General features: G+C 37.5%; 6 non-coding genes across 6 annotated transcripts; all 6 read left to right on the forward strand.

Moving 5' to 3' along the window:
• Positions 1-8,458: 8,458 nt before the first annotated feature.
• On the forward strand, positions 8,459-8,530 carry TRNAC-GCA (transfer RNA cysteine (anticodon GCA)). Its single transcript has one exon. It is a non-coding gene; the product is annotated as a tRNA-Cys (tRNA).
• A 2,096-nt stretch (positions 8,531-10,626) lies between these two features.
• On the forward strand, positions 10,627-10,698 carry TRNAC-GCA (transfer RNA cysteine (anticodon GCA)). Its single transcript has one exon. It is a non-coding gene; the product is annotated as a tRNA-Cys (tRNA).
• Positions 10,699-11,708: 1,010 nt separating this feature from the next.
• On the forward strand, positions 11,709-11,780 carry TRNAY-GUA (transfer RNA tyrosine (anticodon GUA)). Its single transcript has one exon. It is a non-coding gene; the product is annotated as a tRNA-Tyr (tRNA).
• Positions 11,781-14,959: 3,179 nt separating this feature from the next.
• TRNAC-GCA (transfer RNA cysteine (anticodon GCA)) lies at positions 14,960-15,031 on the forward strand. The gene has a single exon. It is a non-coding gene; the product is annotated as a tRNA-Cys (tRNA).
• A 2,096-nt stretch (positions 15,032-17,127) lies between these two features.
• Positions 17,128-17,199, forward strand: TRNAC-GCA (transfer RNA cysteine (anticodon GCA)). The gene has a single exon. It is a non-coding gene; the product is annotated as a tRNA-Cys (tRNA).
• A 1,010-nt stretch (positions 17,200-18,209) lies between these two features.
• TRNAY-GUA (transfer RNA tyrosine (anticodon GUA)) lies at positions 18,210-18,281 on the forward strand. The gene has a single exon. It is a non-coding gene; the product is annotated as a tRNA-Tyr (tRNA).
• The last annotated feature ends 2,327 nt before the right edge of the window (positions 18,282-20,608 follow it).

The raw sequence follows: 20,608 nt of genomic DNA on the forward strand, positions 1-20,608 counted from the left end.
AATGCAGTTTTTAACACTCAGCTTGTTATTCCCTTTGGGAATTTCTAAAATATCATTGATCAATTTTAGAATTCGGCTCTTCCTTTCACAGCACTAAACAAAGGGAATGGACTACGAAACCAATTGACAACTTTGTTATACTGTTTTGTGCTTTCTTGTATTGGACTGAAGAAATTACATATACAACTTGGCAGCGAAGCAGTCAATCTATTTCTCATTTCACCTGTGTCTTCAGTCGTACATATATTCCACCTCTTCTCTGTGCATGCAAAGTATGTGTTTGTTTGAAGCACTTCATTTTTGTGCAACGTAGGAACTATTTAATTTCTCCTTAAAAGCTCTGCCTACGTGCAAGATGTACGAACTATCATTGCAGTAGCAAGAAGGCTGGTCTGAAGAATCAGGCCATTTGCAAACGCAAAATGGCTTTTTCTGATGTATTAAATGGAAGGTATTCGAAAGGGGTGTTTGGGTGTACCTTCCAAATACCGAATTGTAGTGGTACGTAGAAATGTTTTTCCACCATAATTTGGCCCAAAACAATCATACTTCATCACCATCTCAGTGATTGTGGTAACCAATCCTCAAATGATAAGGTGTCCCGTAAAAACATCTTCCCCTTTAAGAATGTTTCAAAACAATCATTGTATGTTGAGGCATTGGTCCTATGTACCACTGCCTATTCAAATAAAATAACAATGAAACAAATAAATCTGTTTTTTAAATGATCCAGTTTTCCTTTAATAAATGATATTAAGGACTACTTCTCCTGTTCCACAGTTTTAAGGTTGTACTTTCTGGCACAACTTAGTATGATCCTCACACTCTTTCATGATGTACTGATATTTTTTCATTCAGATTTTACTGAAAAGCTGGGGATATAGCTCAGTGGTAGAGCATTTGACTGCAGATCAAGAGTTCCCTGGTTCTAATCCGGGTGTTCCCTCACCCTATTTTGATTCTGTTGTTTGTAATTGGGACTTTTCATCAATTCCATTTGGATCATCTTTGACAGAGTCAGTGTTCCCTTGGATATTGCACTTTAATAACATTTCAGTGTTTCCTGCTCAAAGCCTGTGAGTAAATGCAGTTTTTAACACTCGGCTTGGTATTCCCTTTGGGAAATTTCAGAAACATCATTGATCAATTTTGGAATACGGCTCTTCCTTTCACAGCACTAAACAAAGGGAATGGACTATGAAACCAATTGACAACTTTGTTATACTGTTTGGTGCTTACTTGTATTGCACTGAAGAAATGGCGTATAAAACTTGGCAGCGAAGCCGTCAATCTATTTCTCATTTCACCTGTGTCTTCAGTCTTACATATATTTCACCTCTTCTCTGTGCATGCAGAGTATGTGTTTGTTTGAAGCACTTCATTTTTTGTGCAACGTAGGAACTATTTAATTTCTCCTTAAAAGCTCTGCCTACGTGCAAGATGTACGAACTATTATTGCAGTTGAAAGAAGGCTGGTCTGAAGAATCAGGCCATTTGCAAATGCAAAATGGCTTTTTCTGATGTATTAAATGGAAGGTATTCGAAAGGGGTGTTTGGGTGTACCTTCCAAATTCCTAATTGTAGTGGTACGTAGAAATGTTTTTCCACCATAATTTGGCCAAAAAAAATCATACTTCATCACCATCTCTGTGATTGTGGTAACCAATCCTCAAATGATAAGGTGTCCCGTAAAAACCTCTTTCCCTTTAATAATGTTTCAAAACAATCATTGTATGTAGAGGCATTGGTCCTATGTACCACTGCCTATTCAAATAAAATAACAATGAAACAAATAAATCTGTTTTTTAAATGATCCAGTTTTCTTTTAATAAATAATATTAAGGACTACTTTTCCTGTTCCACAGTTTCAAGGTTGTACTTTCTGGCACAACTTAGTTTGATCCTCACACTCTTTCATGATGTACTGATATTTTGTCATTCTGATTTTACTGAAAAGCTCGGGATATAGCTCAGTGGTAGAGCATTTGACTGCAGATGAAGAGGTCCCTGGTTCTAATCCGGGTGTCCCCTCACCCTGTTTTAATTCTGTTGTTTGTAATTGGGACTTTTCATCAATTCCATTTGGATCATCTTTGACAGAGTCAGTGTTCCCTTGGATATTGCACTTTAATAGCATTTCAGTGTTTCCTGCTCATAGCCTGTGAGTAAATGCAGTTTTTAACACTCAGCTTGGTATTCCCTTTGGGAAATTTCTGAAACATCATTGATCAATTTTGGAATTCGGCTCTTCCTTTCACAGCACTAAACAAAGGGAATGGACTATGAAACCAATTGACAACTTTCTTATACTGTTTGGTGCTTTCTTGTATTGCACTGAAGAAATGGCGTATAAAAGTTGGCAGCGAAGCAGTCAATCTATTTCTCATTTCACCTGTGTCTTCAGTCTTACATATATTCCACCTCTTCTCTGTGCATGCAAAGTATGTGTTTGTTTGAAGCACTTCATTTTTGTGCAATGTAGGAACTATTTAATTTCTCCTTAAAAGCTCTGCCTACGTGCAAGATGTACAAACTTTCATTGCAGTTGCAAGAAGGCTGGTCTGAAAAATCAGGCCATTTGCAAACGCAAAATGGCTTTTTCTGATGTATTAAATGGAAGGTATTCGAAAGGGGTGTTTGGGTGTACCTTCCAAATACCAAATTGTAGTGGTACATAGAAATGTTTTTACACCATAATTTGGCCCAAAACAATCATACTTCATCACCATCTCCGTGATTGTGGTAACCAATCCTCAAATGATAAGGTGTCCCGTAAAAACCTCTTCACCTTTAAGAATGTTTCAAAACAATCATTGTATGTAGAGGCTTTGGTCCTATGTACCACTGCCTATTCAAATAAAATAACAATGAAACAAATAAATCTGTTTTTTAAATGATCCTGTTTTCCTTTAATAAATAATATTAAGGACTACTACTCCTGTTCCACAGTTTCAAGGTTGTACTTTCTGGCACAACTTAGTATGATCCTCACACTCTTTCATGATGTACTGATATTTTGTCAATCTGATTTTACTGAAAAGCTGGGGATATAGCTCAGTGGTATAGCATTTGACTGCAGATCAAGAGGTCCCTGTTTCAAATCCTGGTGTCCCCTCACCCTATTTTGATTCTGTTGTTTGTAATTGGGACTTTTCATCAATTCCATTTGGATAATCTTTGACAGAGTCAGTGTTCCCTTGGATATTGCACTTTAATAGCATTTCAGTGTTTCCTGCTCAAAGCCTGTGAGTAAATGCAGTTTTTAACACTCAGCTTGGTATTCCCTTTGGGAAATTTCTGAAACATCATTGATCAATTTTGGAATTCCGCTCTTCCTTTCACAGCACTAAACAAAGGGATTGGACTATAAAACCAATGGACAACTTTGTTATAATGTTTGGTGCTTTCTTGTATTGCACGGAAGAAATGACGTATAAAACTTGGCGGCGAAGCAGTCAATCTATTTCTCATTTCACCTCTGTCTTCAGTCTTACATATATTTCACCTCTTCTCTGTGCATGCAAAGTATGTGTTTGTTTGAAGCACTTCATTTTTGTGCAACGTAGGAACTATTTAATTTCTCCTTAAAAGCTCTGCCTACGTGCAAGATGTACGATCTATCATTGCAGTTGCAAGAAGGCTGATCTGAAGAATCAGGCCATTTGCAAACGCAAAATGGCTTTTTCTGATGTATTAAATGGAAGGTATTCGAAAGGGGGGTTTGGGTGTACCTTCCAAATACCGAATTGTAGTGGTACGTAGAAATGTTTTTCCACCATAATTTGGCCAAAACAATCATACTAAATCACCATCTCCGTGATTGTGGTAACCAATCCTCAAATGATAAGGTGTCCCGTAAAAACCTCTTCCCCTTTAAGAATGTTTCAAAACAATCATTGTATGTAGAGGCATTGGTCCTATGTACCACTGCCTATTCAAATAAAATAACAATGAAACAAATAAATCTGTTTTTTAAATGATCCAGTTTTCCTTTAATAAATAATATTAAGGACTACTTCTCCTGTTCACAGTTTCAAGGTTGTACTTTCTACCACAACTTAGTATGATCCCCACACTCTTTCATGATGTACTGATATTTTGTCATTCTGATTTTACTGAAAAGCTGGGGATATAGCTCAGTGGTAGAGCATTTGACTGCAGATCAAGAGTTCCCTGGTTCTAATCCGGGTGTCCCTCACCCTATTTGATTCTGTTGTTTGTAATTGGGACTTTTCATCAATTCCATTTGGATCATCTTTGACAGAGTCAGTGTTCCCTTGGATATTGCACTTTAATAGCATTTCAGTGTTTCCTGCTCAAAGCCTGTGAGTAAATGCAGTTTTTAACACTCGGCTTTGTATTCCCTTTGGGAGATTTCTGAAACATCATTGATCAATTTTGGAATTCGGCTCTTCCTTTCACAGCACTAAACAAAGGGAATGGACTATGAAACCAATTGACAACTTTGTTATACTGTTTGGTGCTTTCTTGTATTGCACTGAAGAAATGGCGTATAAAACTTGGCAGCGAAGCCGTCAATCTATTTCTCATTTCACCTGTGTCTTCAGTCTTACATATATTCCACCTCTTCTCTGTGCATGCAAAGTATGTGTTTGTTTGAAGCACTTCATTTTTGTGCAACATAGGAACTATTTAATTTCTCCTTAAAAGCTCTGCCTACGTGCAAGATGTACGAACTATCATTGCAGTTGCAAGAAGGCTGGTCCGAAGAATCAGGCAATTTGCAAACGCAAAATGGCATTTTCTGATGTATTAAATGGAAGGTATTCGAAAGGGGTGGTTGGGTGTACCTTCCAAATACCGAATTGTAGTAGTACATAGAAATGTTTTTCTACCATAATTTGGCCTAAAACAATCATACTTCATCACCATCTCCGTGATTGTGGTAACCAATCCTCAAATGATAAGGTGTCCCGTAAAAACCTCTTCCCCTTTAAGAATGTTTCAAAACAATCATTGTATGTAGAGGCATTGGTCCTATGTACCACTGCCTATTCAAATAAAATAACAATGAAACAAATAAATGTGTTTTTTAAATGATCCAGTTTTCCTTTAATAAATAATATTAAGGACTACTTTTCCTGTTCCACAGTTTCAAGGTTGTACTTTCTGGCACAACTTAGTATGATCCTCACACTCTTTCATGATGTACTGATATTTTGTCATTCTGATTTTACTGAAAAGCTGGGGATATAGCGCGGTGGTAGAGCATTTGACTGCAGATCAAGAGGTCCCTCGTCCAAATCCGGGTGTCCCCTCACCCTATTTTGATTCTGTTGTTTGTAATTGGGACTTTTCATCAATTCCATTTGGATCATCTTTGACAGAGTCAGTGTTCCCTTGGATATTGCACTTTAATAGCATTTCAGTGTTTCCTGCTCAAAACCTGTGAATAAATGCAGTTTTTAACACTCGGCTTGTTATTCCCTTTGGGAAATTTCTGAAACATCATTGATCAATTTTGGAATTCCGCTCTTCCTTTCACAGCACTAAACAAAGGGAATGGACTATGAAACCAATTGACAACTTTGTTATAATGTTTGGTGCTTTCTTGTACTGCACTGAAGAAATGGCGTATAAAACTTGGCAGCGAAGCAGTCAATCTATTTCTCATTTCACCTGTGTCTTCAGTCTTACATATATTCCACCTCTTCTCTGTGCATGCAAAGTATGTGTTTGTTCGAAGCACTTCATTTTTGTGCAACGTAGGAACTATTTAATTTCTCCTTAAAAGCTCTGCCTACGTGCAAGATGTACGAACTATCATTGCAGTTGCAAGAAGGCTGGTCTGAAGAATCAGGCCATTTGCAAACGCAAAATGGCTTTTTCTGATGTACTAAATGGAAGGTATTCGAAAGGGGTGTTTGGGTGTACCTTCCAAATACTGAATTGTAGTGGTACGTAGAAATGTTTTTCCACCATAATTTGGCCCAAAACAATCATACTTCATCACCATCTCAGTGATTGTGGTAACCAATCCTCAAATGATAAGGTGTCCCGTAAAAACCTCTTCCCCTTTAAGAATGTTTCAAAACAATCATTGTATGTAGAGGCATTGGTCCTATGTACCACTGCCTATTCAAATAAAATAACAATGAAACAAATAAATCTGTTTTTTAAATGATCCAGTTTTCCTTTAATAAATAATATTAAGGACTACTTCTCCTGTTCCACAGTTTCAAGGTTGTACTTTCTGGCACAACTTAGTATGATCCTCACACTCTTTCATGATGTACTGATATTTTGTCATTCTGATTTTACTGAAAAGCTGGGGATATAGCTCAGTGGTAGAGCATTTGACTGCAGATCAAGAGGTACCTGGTTCAAATCCGGTTGTCCCCTCACCCTATTTTGATTCTGTTGTTTGTAATTGGGACTTTTCATCAATTCCATTTGGATCATCTTTGACAGAGTCAGTGTTCCCTTGGATATTGCACTTTAATAGCATTTCAGTGTTTCCTGTTCAAAACCTGTGAGTAAATGCAGTTTTTAACACTCGGCTTGGTATTCCCTTTGGGAAATTTCTGAAACATCATTGATCAATTTTGGAATTCGGCTCTTCCTTTCAGAGCACTAAACAAAGGGAATGGACTATGAAACCAATTGACAACTTTGTTATACTGTTTGGTGCTTTCTTGTATTGCACTGAAGAAATGGCGTATAAAACTTGGCAGCGAAGCAGTCAATCTATTTCTCATTTCACCTGTGCCTTCAGTCTTACATATATTCCACCTCTTCTCTGTGCATGCAAAGTATGTGTTTGTGTGAAGCACTTCATTTTTGTGAAACGTAGGAACTATTTAATTTCTCCTTAAAAGCTCTCCCTACGTTCAAGATGTCCGAACTATCATTGCAGTTGCAAGAAGGCTGGTCTGAAGAATCAGGCCATTTGCAAACGCAAAGTGGCTTTTTATGATGTATTAAATGGAAGGTATTCGAAATGGGTGTTTGGGTGTACCTTCCAAATACCGAATTGTAGTGGTACGTAGAATGTTTTTCCCCCATAATTTTGCCCAAAACAATCATACGTCATCACCATCTCCGTGATTGTGGTAACCAATCCTCAAATGATAAGGTGTCCCATAAAAACCTCTTCCCCTTTAAGAATGTTTCAAAACAATCATTGTATGTAGAGGCATTGGTCCTATGTACCACTGCCTATTCAAATAAAATAACAATGAAACAAATAAATCTGTTTTTTTAAATGATCCAGTGTTCTTTTAATAAATAATATTAAGGACTACTTCTCCTGTTCCACAGTTTCAAGGTTGTACTTTCTGGCACAACTTAGTAAGATCCTCACACTCTTTCATGATGTACTGATATTTTGTCATTCTGATTTTACTGCAAAGCTGGGGATATAGCTCAGTGGTAGAGCATTTGACTGCAGATCAAGAGGGTCCTGGTTCAAATCCGTGTGTCCCTTACCCTATTTTGATTCTGTTGTTTGTAATTGGGACTTTTCATCAATTCGATTTGGATCATCTTTGACAGAGTCAGTGTTCCCTTGGATATTGCACTTTAATAGCATTTCAGTGTTTCCTGCTCAAAACCTGTGAGTAAATGCAGTTTTTAACAATCAGCTTGTTATTCCCTTTGGGAAATTTCTGAAACATCATTGATCAATTTTGGAATTCGGCTCTTCCTTTCACAGCACTAAACAAAGGGGATGGACTATGAAACCAATTGACAACTTTGTTATACTGTTTGGTGCTTTCTTGTATTGCACTGAAGAAATGGCGTATAAAACTTGGCAGCGAAGCAGTCAACTATTTCTCATTTCACCTGTGTCTTCAGTCTTACATATATTCCACCTCTTCTCTGTGCATGCAAAGTATGTGTTTGTTTGAAGCACTTCATTTTTGTGCAACGTAGGAACTATTTAATTTCTCCTTCAAAGCTCTACCTACGTGCAAGATGTACGAACTATCATTGCAGTAGCAAGAAGGCTGGTCTGAAGAATCAGGCCATTTGCAAACGCAAAATGGCTTTTTCTGATGTATTAAATGGAAGGAATTCGAAAGGGGTGTTTGGGTGTACCTTCCAAATACCGAATTGTAGTGGTACGTAGAAATGTTTTTCCACCATAATTTGGCCCAAAACAATCATACTTCATCACCATCTCAGTGATTGTGGTAACCAATCCTCAAATGATAAGGTGTCCCGTAAAAACATCTTCCCCTTTAAGAATGTTTCAAAACAATCATTGTATGTTGAGGCATTGGTCCTATGTACCACTGCCTATTCAAATAAAATAACAATGAAACAAATAAATCTGTTTTTTTAAATGATCCAGTTTTCCTTTAATAAATGATATTAAGGACTACTTCTCCTGTTCCACAGTTTTAAGGTTGTACTTTCTGGCACAACTTAGTATGATCCTCACACTCTTTCATGATGTACTGATATTTTGTCATTCAGATTTTACTGAAAAGCTGGGGATATAGCTCAGTGGTAGAGCATTTGACTGCAGATCAAGAGGTCTCTGGTTCAAATCCGGGTGTCCCCTCACCCTATTTTGATTCTGTTGTTTGTAATTGGGACTTTTCATCAATTCCATTTGGATCATCTTTGACAGAGTCAGTGTTCCCTTGGATATTGCACTTTAACAGCATTTCAGTGTTTCCTGCTCAAAACCTGTGAGTAAATGCAGTTTTTAACACTCAGCTTGTTATTCCCTTTGGGAAATTTCTAAAACATCATTGATCAATTTTGGAATTCGGCTCTTCCTTTCACAGCACTAAACAAAGGGAATGGACTACGAAACCAATTGACAACTTTGTTATACTGTTTTGTGCTTTCTTGTATTGGACTGAAGAAATTACGTATACAACTTGGCAGCGAAGCAGTCAATCTATTTCTCATTTCACCTGTGTCTTCAGTCGTACATATATTCCACCTCTTCTCTGTGCATGCAAAGTATGTGTTTGTTTGAAGCACTTCATTTTTGTGCAACGTAGGAACTATTTAATTTCTCCTTAAAAGCTCTGCCTACGTGCAAGATGTATGAACTATCATTGCAGTAGCAAGAAGGCTGGTCTGAAGAATCAGGCCATTTGCCAACGCAAAATGGCTTTTTCTGATGTATTAAATGGAAGGTATTCGAAAGGGGTGTTTGGGTGTACCTTCCAAATACCGAATTGTAGTGGTACGTAGAAATGTTTTTCCACCATAATTTGGCCCAAAACAATCATACTTCATCACCATCTCAGTGATTGTGGTAACCAATCCTCAAATGATAAGGTGTCCCGTAAAAACATCTTCCCCTTTAAGAATGTTTCAAAACAATCATTGTATGTTGAGGCATTGGTCCTATGTACCACTGCCTATTCAAATAAAATAACAATGAAACAAATAAATCTGTTTTTTAAATGATCCAGTTTTCCTTTAATAAATGATATTAAGGACTACTTCTCCTGCTCCACAGTTTTAAGGTTGTACTTTCTGGCACAACTTAGTATGATCCTCACACTCCTTCATGATGTACTGATATTTTGTCATTCACATTTTACTGAAACGCTGGGGATATAGCTCAGTGGTAGAGCATTTGACTGCAGATCAAGAGTTCCCTGGTTCTAATCCGGGTGTTCCCTCACCCTATTTTGATCCTGTTGTTTGTAATTGGGACTTTTCATCAATTCCATTTGGATCATCTTTGACAGAGTCAGTGTTCCCTTGGATATTGCACTTTAATAACATTTCAGTGTTTCCTGCTCAAAGCCTGTGAGTAAATGCAGTTTTTAACACTCGGCTTGGTATTCCCTTTGGGAGATTTCTGAAACATCATTGATCAATTTTGGAATTCGGCTCTTCCTTTCACAGCACTAAACAAAGGGAATGGACTATGAAACCAATTGACAACTTTGTTATACTGTTTGGTGCTTTCTTGTATTGCACTGAAGAAATGGCGTATAAAACTTGGCAGCGAAGCCGTCAATCTATTTCTCATTTCACCTGTGTCTTCAGTCTTACATATATTCCACCTCTTCTCTGTGCATGCAAAGTATGTGTTTGTTTGAAGCACTTCATTTTTGTGCAACATAGGAACTATTTAATTTCTCCTTAAAAGCTCTGCCTACTTGCAAGATGTACGAACTATCATTGCAGTTGCAAGAAGGCTGGTCCGAAGAATCAGGCAATTTGCAAACGCAAAATGGCATTTTCTGATGTATTAAATGGAAGGTATTCGAAAGGGGTGTTTGGGTGTACCTTCCAAATACCGAATTCTAGTGGTACGTAGAAATGTTTTTCCACCATAATTTGGCCTAAAACAATCATACTTCATCACCATCTCCGTGATTGTGGTAACCAATCCTCAAATGATAAGGTGTCCCGTAAAAACCTCTTCCCCTTTAAGAATGTTTCAAAACAATCATTGTATGTAGAGGCATTGGTCCTATGTACCACTGCCTATTCAAATAAAATAACAATGAAACAAATAAATCTGTTTTTTAAATTATCCAGTTTTCCTTTAATAAATAATATTAAGGACTACTTCTCCTGTTCCACAGTTTCAAGGTTGTACTTTCTGGCACAACTTAGTATGATCCTCACACTCTTTCATGATGTACTGATATTTTGTCATTCTGCTTTTACTGTAAAGCTGGGGATGTAGCTCAGTGGTAGAGCATTTGACTGCAGATCAAGAGGTCCCTGGTTCAAACCCAGGTGTCCCCTCACCCTATTTTGATTCTGTTGTTTGTAATTGGGACTTTTCATCAATTCCATTTGGATCATCTTTGACAGAGTCAGTGTTCCCTTGGATATTGCACTTTAATAGCATTTCAGTGTTTCCTGCTCAAAACCTGTGAGTAAATGCAGTTTTTAACACTCGACTTGTTATCCCCTTTGTGAAATTTCTGAAATATCATTGATCAATTTTGGAATTCGGGTCTTCCTTTCACAGCACTAAACAAAGGGAATGGACTATGAAACCAATTGACAACTTTGTTATACTGTTTGGTGCTTTCTTGTATTGCACTGAAGAAATGGCGTATAAAACTTGGCAGCAAAGCAGTCAATCTATCTCTCATTTCACCTGTGTCTTCAGTCTTACATATATTCCACCTCTTCTCTGTGCATGCAAAGTATGTGTTTGTTTGAAGCACTTCATTTTTGTGCAACGTAGGAACTATTTAATTTCTCCTTAAAAGCTCTGCCTACGTGCAAGATGTATGAACTATCATTGCAGTTGCAAGAAGGCTGGTCTGAAGAATCAGGCCATTTGCAAATGCAAAATGGCTTTTTCTGATGTATTAAATGGAAGGTATTTGAAAGGGGTGTTTGGGTGTACCTTCCAAATCCCGAATTGTAGTGATACGAAGAAATGTTTTTCCACCATAATTTGGCCCAAAACAATCATACTTCATCACCATCTCCGTGATTGTGGTAACCAATCCACAAATGATAAGGTGTCCCGTAAAAACCTCTTCCCCTTTAAGAATGTTTCAAACCAATCATTGTATGTAGAGGCATTGGTCCTATATACCACTGCCTATTCAAATAAAATAACAATGAAACAAATATCTGTTTTTTAAATGATCCAGTTTTCCTTTAATAAATAATATTAAGGACTACTTCTCCTGTTCCACAGTTTCAAGATTGTACTTTCCGGAACATCTTAGTATGATCCTCTCACTCTTTCATGATGTACTGATATTTTGTCATTCTGATTTTACTGAAAAGCTGGGGATATAGCTCAGTGGTAGAGCATTTGACTGTAGATCAAGAGGTCCCTGGTTCAAATCCGGGTGTCCCCTCACCCTATTTTGATTCTGTTGTTTGTAATTGGGACATTTCATCAATTCCATTTGGATCATTTTTGACAGAGTCAGTGTTCCCTTGGATATTGCACTTTAATAGCATTTCAGTGTTTCCTGCTCAAAACCTGTGAGTAAATCCAGTTTTTAACACTCTGCTTGTTATTCCCTTTGGGAAATTTCTGAAACATCATTGATCAATTTTGGAATTCCGCTCTTCCTTTCACAGCACTAAACAAAGGGAATGGACTATGAAACCAATTGACAACTTTGTTATAATGTTTGGTGCTTTCTTGTACTGCACTGAAGAAATGGCGTATAAAACTTGGCAGCGAAGCAGTCAATCTATTTCTCATTTCACCTGTGTCTTCAGTCTTACATATATTCCACCTCTTCTCTGTGCATGCAAAGTATGTGTTTGTTCGAAGCACTTCATTTTTGTGCAACGTAGGAACTATTTAATTTCTCCTTAAAAGCTCTGCCTACGTGCAAGATGTACGAACTATCATTGCAGTTGCAAGAAGGCTGGTCTGAAGAATCAGGCCATTTGCAAACGCAAAATGGCTTTTTCTGATGTACTAAATGGAAGGTATTCGAAAGGGGTGTTTGGGTGTACCTTCCAAATACTGAATTGTAGTGGTACGTAGAAATGTTTTTCCACCATAATTTGGCCCAAAACAATCATACTTCATCACCATCTCAGTGATTGTGGTAACCAATCCTCAAATGATAAGGTGTCCCGTAAAAACCTCTTCCCCTTTAAGAATGTTTCAAAACAATCATTGTATGTAGAGGCATTGGTCCTATGTACCACTGCCTATTCAAATAAAATAACAATGAAACAAATAAATCTGTTTTTTAAATGATCCAGTTTTCCTTTAATAAATAATATTAAGGACTACTTCTCCTGTTCCACAGTTTCAAGGTTGTACTTTCTGGCACAACTTAGTATGATCCTCACACTCTTTCATGATGTACTGATATTTTGTCATTCTGATTTTACTGAAAAGCTGGGGATATAGCTCAGTGGTAGAGCATTTGACTGCAGATCAAGAGGTACCTGGTTCAAATCCGGTTGTCCCCTCACCCTATTTTGATTCTGTTGTTTGTAATTGGGACTTTTCATCAATTCCATTTGGATCATCTTTGACAGAGTCAGTGTTCCCTTGGATATTGCACTTTAATAGCATTTCAGTGTTTCCTGTTCAAAACCTGTGAGTAAATGCAGTTTTTAACACTCGGCTTGGTATTCCCTTTGGGAAATTTCTGAAACATCATTGATCAATTTTGGAATTCGGCTCTTCCTTTCAGAGCACTAAACAAAGGGAATGGACTATGAAACCAATTGACAACTTTGTTATACTGTTTGGTGCTTTCTTGTATTGCACTGAAGAAATGGCGTATAAAACTTGGCAGCGAAGCAGTCAATCTATTTCTCATTTCACCTGTGCCTTCAGTCTTACATATATTCCACCTCTTCTCTGTGCATGCAAAGTATGTGTTTGTGTGAAGCACTTCATTTTTGTGAAACGTAGGAACTATTTAATTTCTCCTTAAAAGCTCTCCCTACGTTCAAGATGTCCGAACTATCATTGCAGTTGCAAGAAGGCTGGTCTGAAGAATCAGGCCATTTGCAAACGCAAAGTGGCTTTTTATGATGTATTAAATGGAAGGTATTCGAAATGGGTGTTTGGGTGTACCTTCCAAATACCGAATTGTAGTGGTACGTAGAATGTTTTTCCCCCATAATTTTGCCCAAAACAATCATACGTCATCACCATCTCCGTGATTGTGGTAACCAATCCTCAAATGATAAGGTGTCCCATAAAAACCTCTTCCCCTTTAAGAATGTTTCAAAACAATCATTGTATGTAGAGGCATTGGTCCTATGTACCACTGCCTATTCAAATAAAATAACAATGAAACAAATAAATCTGTTTTTTTAAATGATCCAGTGTTCTTTTAATAAATAATATTAAGGACTACTTCTCCTGTTCCACAGTTTCAAGGTTGTACTTTCTGGCACAACTTAGTAAGATCCTCACACTCTTTCATGATGTACTGATATTTTGTCATTCTGATTTTACTGCAAAGCTGGGGATATAGCTCAGTGGTAGAGCATTTGACTGCAGATCAAGAGGGTCCTGGTTCAAATCCGTGTGTCCCTTACCCTATTTTGATTCTGTTGTTTGTAATTGGGACTTTTCATCAATTCGATTTGGATCATCTTTGACAGAGTCAGTGTTCCCTTGGATATTGCACTTTAATAGCATTTCAGTGTTTCCTGCTCAAAACCTGTGAGTAAATGCAGTTTTTAACAATCAGCTTGTTATTCCCTTTGGGAAATTTCTGAAACATCATTGATCAATTTTGGAATTCGGCTCTTCCTTTCACAGCACTAAACAAAGGGGATGGACTATGAAACCAATTGACAACTTTGTTATACTGTTTGGTGCTTTCTTGTATTGCACTGAAGAAATGGCGTATAAAACTTGGCAGCGAAGCAGTCAACTATTTCTCATTTCACCTGTGTCTTCAGTCTTACATATATTCCACCTCTTCTCTGTGCATGCAAAGTATGTGTTTGTTTGAAGCACTTCATTTTTGTGCAACGTAGGAACTATTTAATTTCTCCTTCAAAGCTCTACCTACGTGCAAGATGTACGAACTATCATTGCAGTAGCAAGAAGGCTGGTCTGAAGAATCAGGCCATTTGCAAACGCAAAATGGCTTTTTCTGATGTATTAAATGGAAGGAATTCGAAAGGGGTGTTTGGGTGTACCTTCCAAATACCGAATTGTAGTGGTACGTAGAAATGTTTTTCCACCATAATTTGGCCCAAAACAATCATACTTCATCACCATCTCAGTGATTGTGGTAACCAATCCTCAAATGATAAGGTGTCCCGTAAAAACATCTTCCCCTTTAAGAATGTTTCAAAACAATCATTGTATGTTGAGGCATTGGTCCTATGTACCACTGCCTATTCAAATAAAATAACAATGAAACAAATAAATCTGTTTTTTTAAATGATCCAGTTTTCCTTTAATAAATGATATTAAGGACTACTTCTCCTGTTCCACAGTTTTAAGGTTGTACTTTCTGGCACAACTTAGTATGATCCTCACACTCTTTCATGATGTACTGATATTTTGTCATTCAGATTTTACTGAAAAGCTGGGGATATAGCTCAGTGGTAGAGCATTTGACTGCAGATCAAGAGGTCTCTGGTTCAAATCCGGGTGTCCCCTCACCCTATTTTGATTCTGTTGTTTGTAATTGGGACTTTTCATCAATTCCATTTGGATCATCTTTGACAGAGTCAGTGTTCCCTTGGATATTGCACTTTAACAGCATTTCAGTGTTTCCTGCTCAAAACCTGTGAGTAAATGCAGTTTTTAACACTCAGCTTGTTATTCCCTTTGGGAAATTTCTAAAACATCATTGATCAATTTTGGAATTCGGCTCTTCCTTTCACAGCACTAAACAAAGGGAATGGACTACGAAACCAATTGACAACTTTGTTATACTGTTTTGTGCTTTCTTGTATTGGACTGAAGAAATTACGTATACAACTTGGCAGCGAAGCAGTCAATCTATTTCTCATTTCACCTGTGTCTTCAGTCGTACATATATTCCACCTCTTCTCTGTGCATGCAAAGTATGTGTTTGTTTGAAGCACTTCATTTTTGTGCAACGTAGGAACTATTTAATTTCTCCTTAAAAGCTCTGCCTACGTGCAAGATGTATGAACTATCATTGCAGTAGCAAGAAGGCTGGTCTGAAGAATCAGGCCATTTGCCAACGCAAAATGGCTTTTTCTGATGTATTAAATGGAAGGTATTCGAAAGGGGTGTTTGGGTGTACCTTCCAAATACCGAATTGTAGTGGTACGTAGAAATGTTTTTCCACCATAATTTGGCCCAAAACAATCATACTTCATCACCATCTCAGTGATTGTGGTAACCAATCCTCAAATGATAAGGTGTCCCGTAAAAACATCTTCCCCTTTGAGAATGTTTCAAAACAATCATTGTATGTTGAGGCATTGGTCCTATGTACCACTGCCTATTCAAATAAAATAACAATGAAACAAATAAATCTGTTTTTTAAATGATCCAGTTTTCCTTTAATAAATGATATTAAGGACTACTTCTCCTGTTCCACAGTTTTAAGGTTGTACTTTCTGGCACAACTTAGTATGATCCTCACACTCCTTCATGATGTACTGATATTTTGTCATTCACATTTTACTGAAACGCTGGGGATATAGCTCAGTGGTAGAGCATTTGACTGCAGATCAAGAGTTCCCTGGTTCTAATCCGGGTGTTCCCTCACCCTATTTTGATCCTGTTGTTTGTAATTGGGACTTTTCATCAATTCCATTTGCATCATCTTTGACAGAGTCAGTGTTCCCTTGGATATTGCACTTTAATAACATTTCAGTGTTTCCTGCTCAAAGCCTGTGAGTAAATGCAGTTTTTAACACTCGGCTTGGTATTCCCTTTGGGAGATTTCTGAAACATCATTGATCAATTTTGGAATTCGGCTCTTCCTTTCACAGCACTAAACAAAGGGAATGGACTATGAAACCAATTGACAACTTTGTTATACTGTTTGGTGCTTTCTTGTATTGCACTGAAGAAATGGCGTATAAAACTTGGCAGCGAAGCCGTCAATCTATTTCTCATTTCACCTGTGTCTTCAGTCTTACATATATTCCACCTCTTCTCTGTGCATGCAAAGTATGTGTTTGTTTGAAGCACTTCATTTTTGTGCAACATAGGAACTATTTAATTTCTCCTTAAAAGCTCTGCCTACTTGCAAGATGTACGAACTATCATTGCAGTTGCAAGAAGGCTGGTCCGAAGAATCAGGCAATTTGCAAACGCAAAATGGCATTTTCTGATGTATTAAATGGAAGGTATTCGAAAGGGGTGTTTGGGTGTACCTTCCAAATACCGAATTGTAGTGGTACGTAGAAATGTTTTTCCACCATAATTTGGCCTAAAACAATCATACTTCATCACCATCTCCGTGATTGTGGTAACCAATCCTCAAATGATAAGGTGTCCCGTAAAAACCTCTTCCCCTTTAAGAATGTTTCAAAACAATCATTGTATGTAGAGGCATTGGTCCTATGTACCACTGCCTATTCAAATAAAATAACAATGAAACAAATAAATCTGTTTTTTAAATTATCCAGTTTTCCTTTAATAAATAATATTAAGGACTACTTCTCCTGTTCCACAGTTTCAAGGTTGTACTTTCTGGCACAACTTAGTATGATCCTCACACTCTTTCATGATGTACTGATATTTTGTCATTCTGCTTTTACTGTAAAGCTGGGGATGTAGCTCAGTGGTAGAGCATTTGACTGCAGATCAAGAGGTCCCTGGTTCAAACCCAGGTGTCCCCTCACCCTATTTTGATTCTGTTGTTTGTAATTGGGACTTTTCATCAATTCCATTTGGATCATCTTTGACAGAGTCAGTGTTCCCTTGGATATTGCACTTTAATAGCATTTCAGTGTTTCCTGCTCAAAACCTGTGAGTAAATGCAGTTATTAACACTCGACTTGTTATCCCCTTTGTGAAATTTCTGAAATATCATTGATCAATTTTGGAATTCGGGTCTTCCTTTCACAGCACTAAACAAAGGGAATGGACTATGAAACCAATTGACAACTTTGTTATACTGTTTGGTGCTTTCTTGTATTGCACTGAAGAAATGGCGTATAAAACTTGGCAGCAAAGCAGTCAATCTATCTCTCATTTCACCTGTGTCTTCAGTCTTACATATATTCCACCTCTTCTCTGTGCATGCAAAGTATGTGTTTGTTTGAAGCACTTCATTTTTGTGCAACGTAGGAACTATTTAATTTCTCCTTAAAAGCTCTGCCTACGTGCAAGATGTATGAACTATCATTGCAGTTGCAAGAAGGCTGGTCTGAAGAATCAGGCCATTTGCAAATGCAAAATGGCTTTTTCTGATGTATTAAATGGAAGGTATTTGAAAGGGGTGTTTGGGTGTACCTTCCAAATCCCGAATTGTAGTGATACGAAGAAATGTTTTTCCACCATAATTTGGCCCAAAACAATCATACTTCATCACCATCTCCGTGATTGTGGTAACCAATCCACAAATGATAAGGTGTCCCGTAAAAACCTCTTCCCCTTTAAGAATGTTTCAAACCAATCATTGTATGTAGAGGCATTGGTCCTATATACCACTGCCTATTCAAATAAAATAACAATGAAACAAATATCTGTTTTTTAAATGATCCAGTTTTCCTTTAATAAATAATATTAAGGACTACTTCTCCTGTTCCACAGTTTCAAGATTGTACTTTCCGGAACATCTTAGTATGATCCTCTCACTCTTTCATGATGTACTGATATTTTGTCATTCTGATTTTACTGAAAAGCTGGGGATATAGCTCAGTGGTAGAGCATTTGACTGTAGATCAAGAGGTCCCTGGTTCAAATCCGGGTGTCCCCTCACCCTATTTTGATTCTGTTGTTTGTAATTGGGACATTTCATCAATTCCATTTGGATCATTTTTGACAGAGTCAGTGTTCCCTTGGATATTGCACTTTAATAGCATTTCAGTGTTTCCTGCTCAAAACCTGTGAGTAAATCCAGTTTTTAACACTCTGCTTGTTATTCCCTTTGGGAAATTTCTGAAACATCATTGATCAATTTTGGAATTCCGCTCTTCCTTTCACAGCACTAAACAAAGGGAATGGACTATGAAACCAATTGACAACTTTGTTATAATGTTTGGTGCTTTCTTGTATTGCACTGAAGAAATGGCGTATAAAACTTGGCAGCGAAGCAGTCAATCTATTTCTCATTTCACCTGTGTCTTCAGTCTTACATATATTCCACCTCTTCTCTGTGCATGCAAAGTATGTGTTTGTTCGAAGCACTTCATTTTTGTGCAACGTAGGAACTATTTAATTTCTCCTTAAAAGCTCTGCCTACGTGCAAGATGTACGAACTATCATTGCAGTTGCAAGAAGGCTGGTCTGAAGAATCAGGCCATTTGCAAATGCAAAATGGCTTTTTCTGATGTACTAAATGGAAGGTATTCGAAAGGGGTGTTTGGGTGTACCTTCCAAATACTGAATTGTAGTGGTACGTAGAAATGTTTTTCCACCATAATTTGGCCCAAAACAATCATACTTCATCACCATCTCAGTGATTGTGGTAACCAATCCTCAAATGATAAGGTGTCCCGTAAAAACCTCTTCCCCTTTAAGAATGTTTCAAAACAATCATTGTATGTAGAGGCATTGGTCCTATGTACCACTGCCTATTCAAATAAAATAACAATGAAACAAATAAATCTGTTTTTTAAATGATCCAGTTTTCCTTTAATAAATAATATTAAGAACTACTTCTCCTGTTCCACAGTTTCAAGGTTGTACTTTCTGGCACAACTTAGTATGATCCTCACACTCTTTCATGATGTACTGATATTTTGTCATTCTGATTTTACTGAAAAGCTGGGGATATAGCTCAGTGGTAGAGCATTTGACTGCAGATCAAGAGGTACCTGGTTCAAATCCGGTTATCCCCTCACCCTATTTTGATTCTGTTGTTTGTAATTGGGACTTTTCATCAATTCCATTTGGATCATCTTTGACAGAGTCAGTGTTCCCTTGGATATTGCACTTTAATAGCATTTCAGTGTTTCCTGTTCAAAACCTGTGAGTAAATGCAGTTTTTAACACTCGGCTTGGTATTCCCTTTGGGAAATTTCTGAAACATCATTGATCAATTTTGGAATTCGGCTCTTCCTTTCAGAGCACTAAACAAAGGGAATGGACTATGAAACCAATTGACAACTTTGTTATACTGTTTGGTGCTTTCTTGTATTGCACTGAAGAAATGGCGTATAAAACTTGGCAGCGAAGCAGTCAATCTATTTCTCATTTCACCTGTGCCTTCAGTCTTACATATATTCCACCTCTTCTCTGTGCATGCAAAGTATGTGTTTGTGTGAAGCACTTCATTTTTGTGAAACGTAGGAACTATTTAATTTCTCCTTAAAAGCTCTCCCTACGTTCAAGATGTCCGAACTATCATTGCAGTTGCAAGAAGGCTGGTCTGAAGAATCAGGCCATTTGCAAACGCAAAGTGGCTTTTTATGATGTATTAAATGGAAGGTATTCGAAATGGGTGTTTGGGTGTACCTTCCAAATACCGAATTGTAGTGGTACGTAGAAATGTTTTTCCACCATAATTTTGCCCAAAACAATCATACGTCATCACCATCTCCGTGATTGTGGTAACCAATCCTCAAATGATAAGGTGTCCCATAAAAACCTCTTCCCCTTTAAGAATGTTTCAAAACAATCATTGTATGTAGAGGCATTGGTCCTATGTACCACTGCCTATTCAAATAAAATAACAATGAAACAAATAAATCTGTTTTTTTAAATGATCCAGTGTTCTTTTAATAAATAATATTAAGGACTACTTCTCCTGTTCCACAGTTTCAAGGTTGTACTTTCTGGCACAACTTAGTAAGATCCTCACACTCTTTCATGATGTACTGATATTTTGTCATTCTGATTTTACTGCAAAGCTGGGGATATAGCTCAGTGGTAGAGCATTTGACTGCAGATCAAGAGGTCCCTGGTTCAAATCCGTGTGTTCCTTACCCTATTGTGATTCTGTTGTTTGTAATTGGGACTTTTCATCAATTCGATTTGGATCATCTTTGACAGAGTCAGTGTTCCCTTGGATATTGCACTTTAATAGCATTTCAGTGTTTCCTGCTCAAAACCTGTGAGTAAATGCAGTTTTTAACAATCAGC

This window comes from Lissotriton helveticus, chromosome 1_2, assembly GCF_964261635.1.
Source record: "Lissotriton helveticus chromosome 1_2, aLisHel1.1, whole genome shotgun sequence".
Taxonomy (NCBI): domain Eukaryota; kingdom Metazoa; phylum Chordata; class Amphibia; order Caudata; family Salamandridae; genus Lissotriton; species Lissotriton helveticus.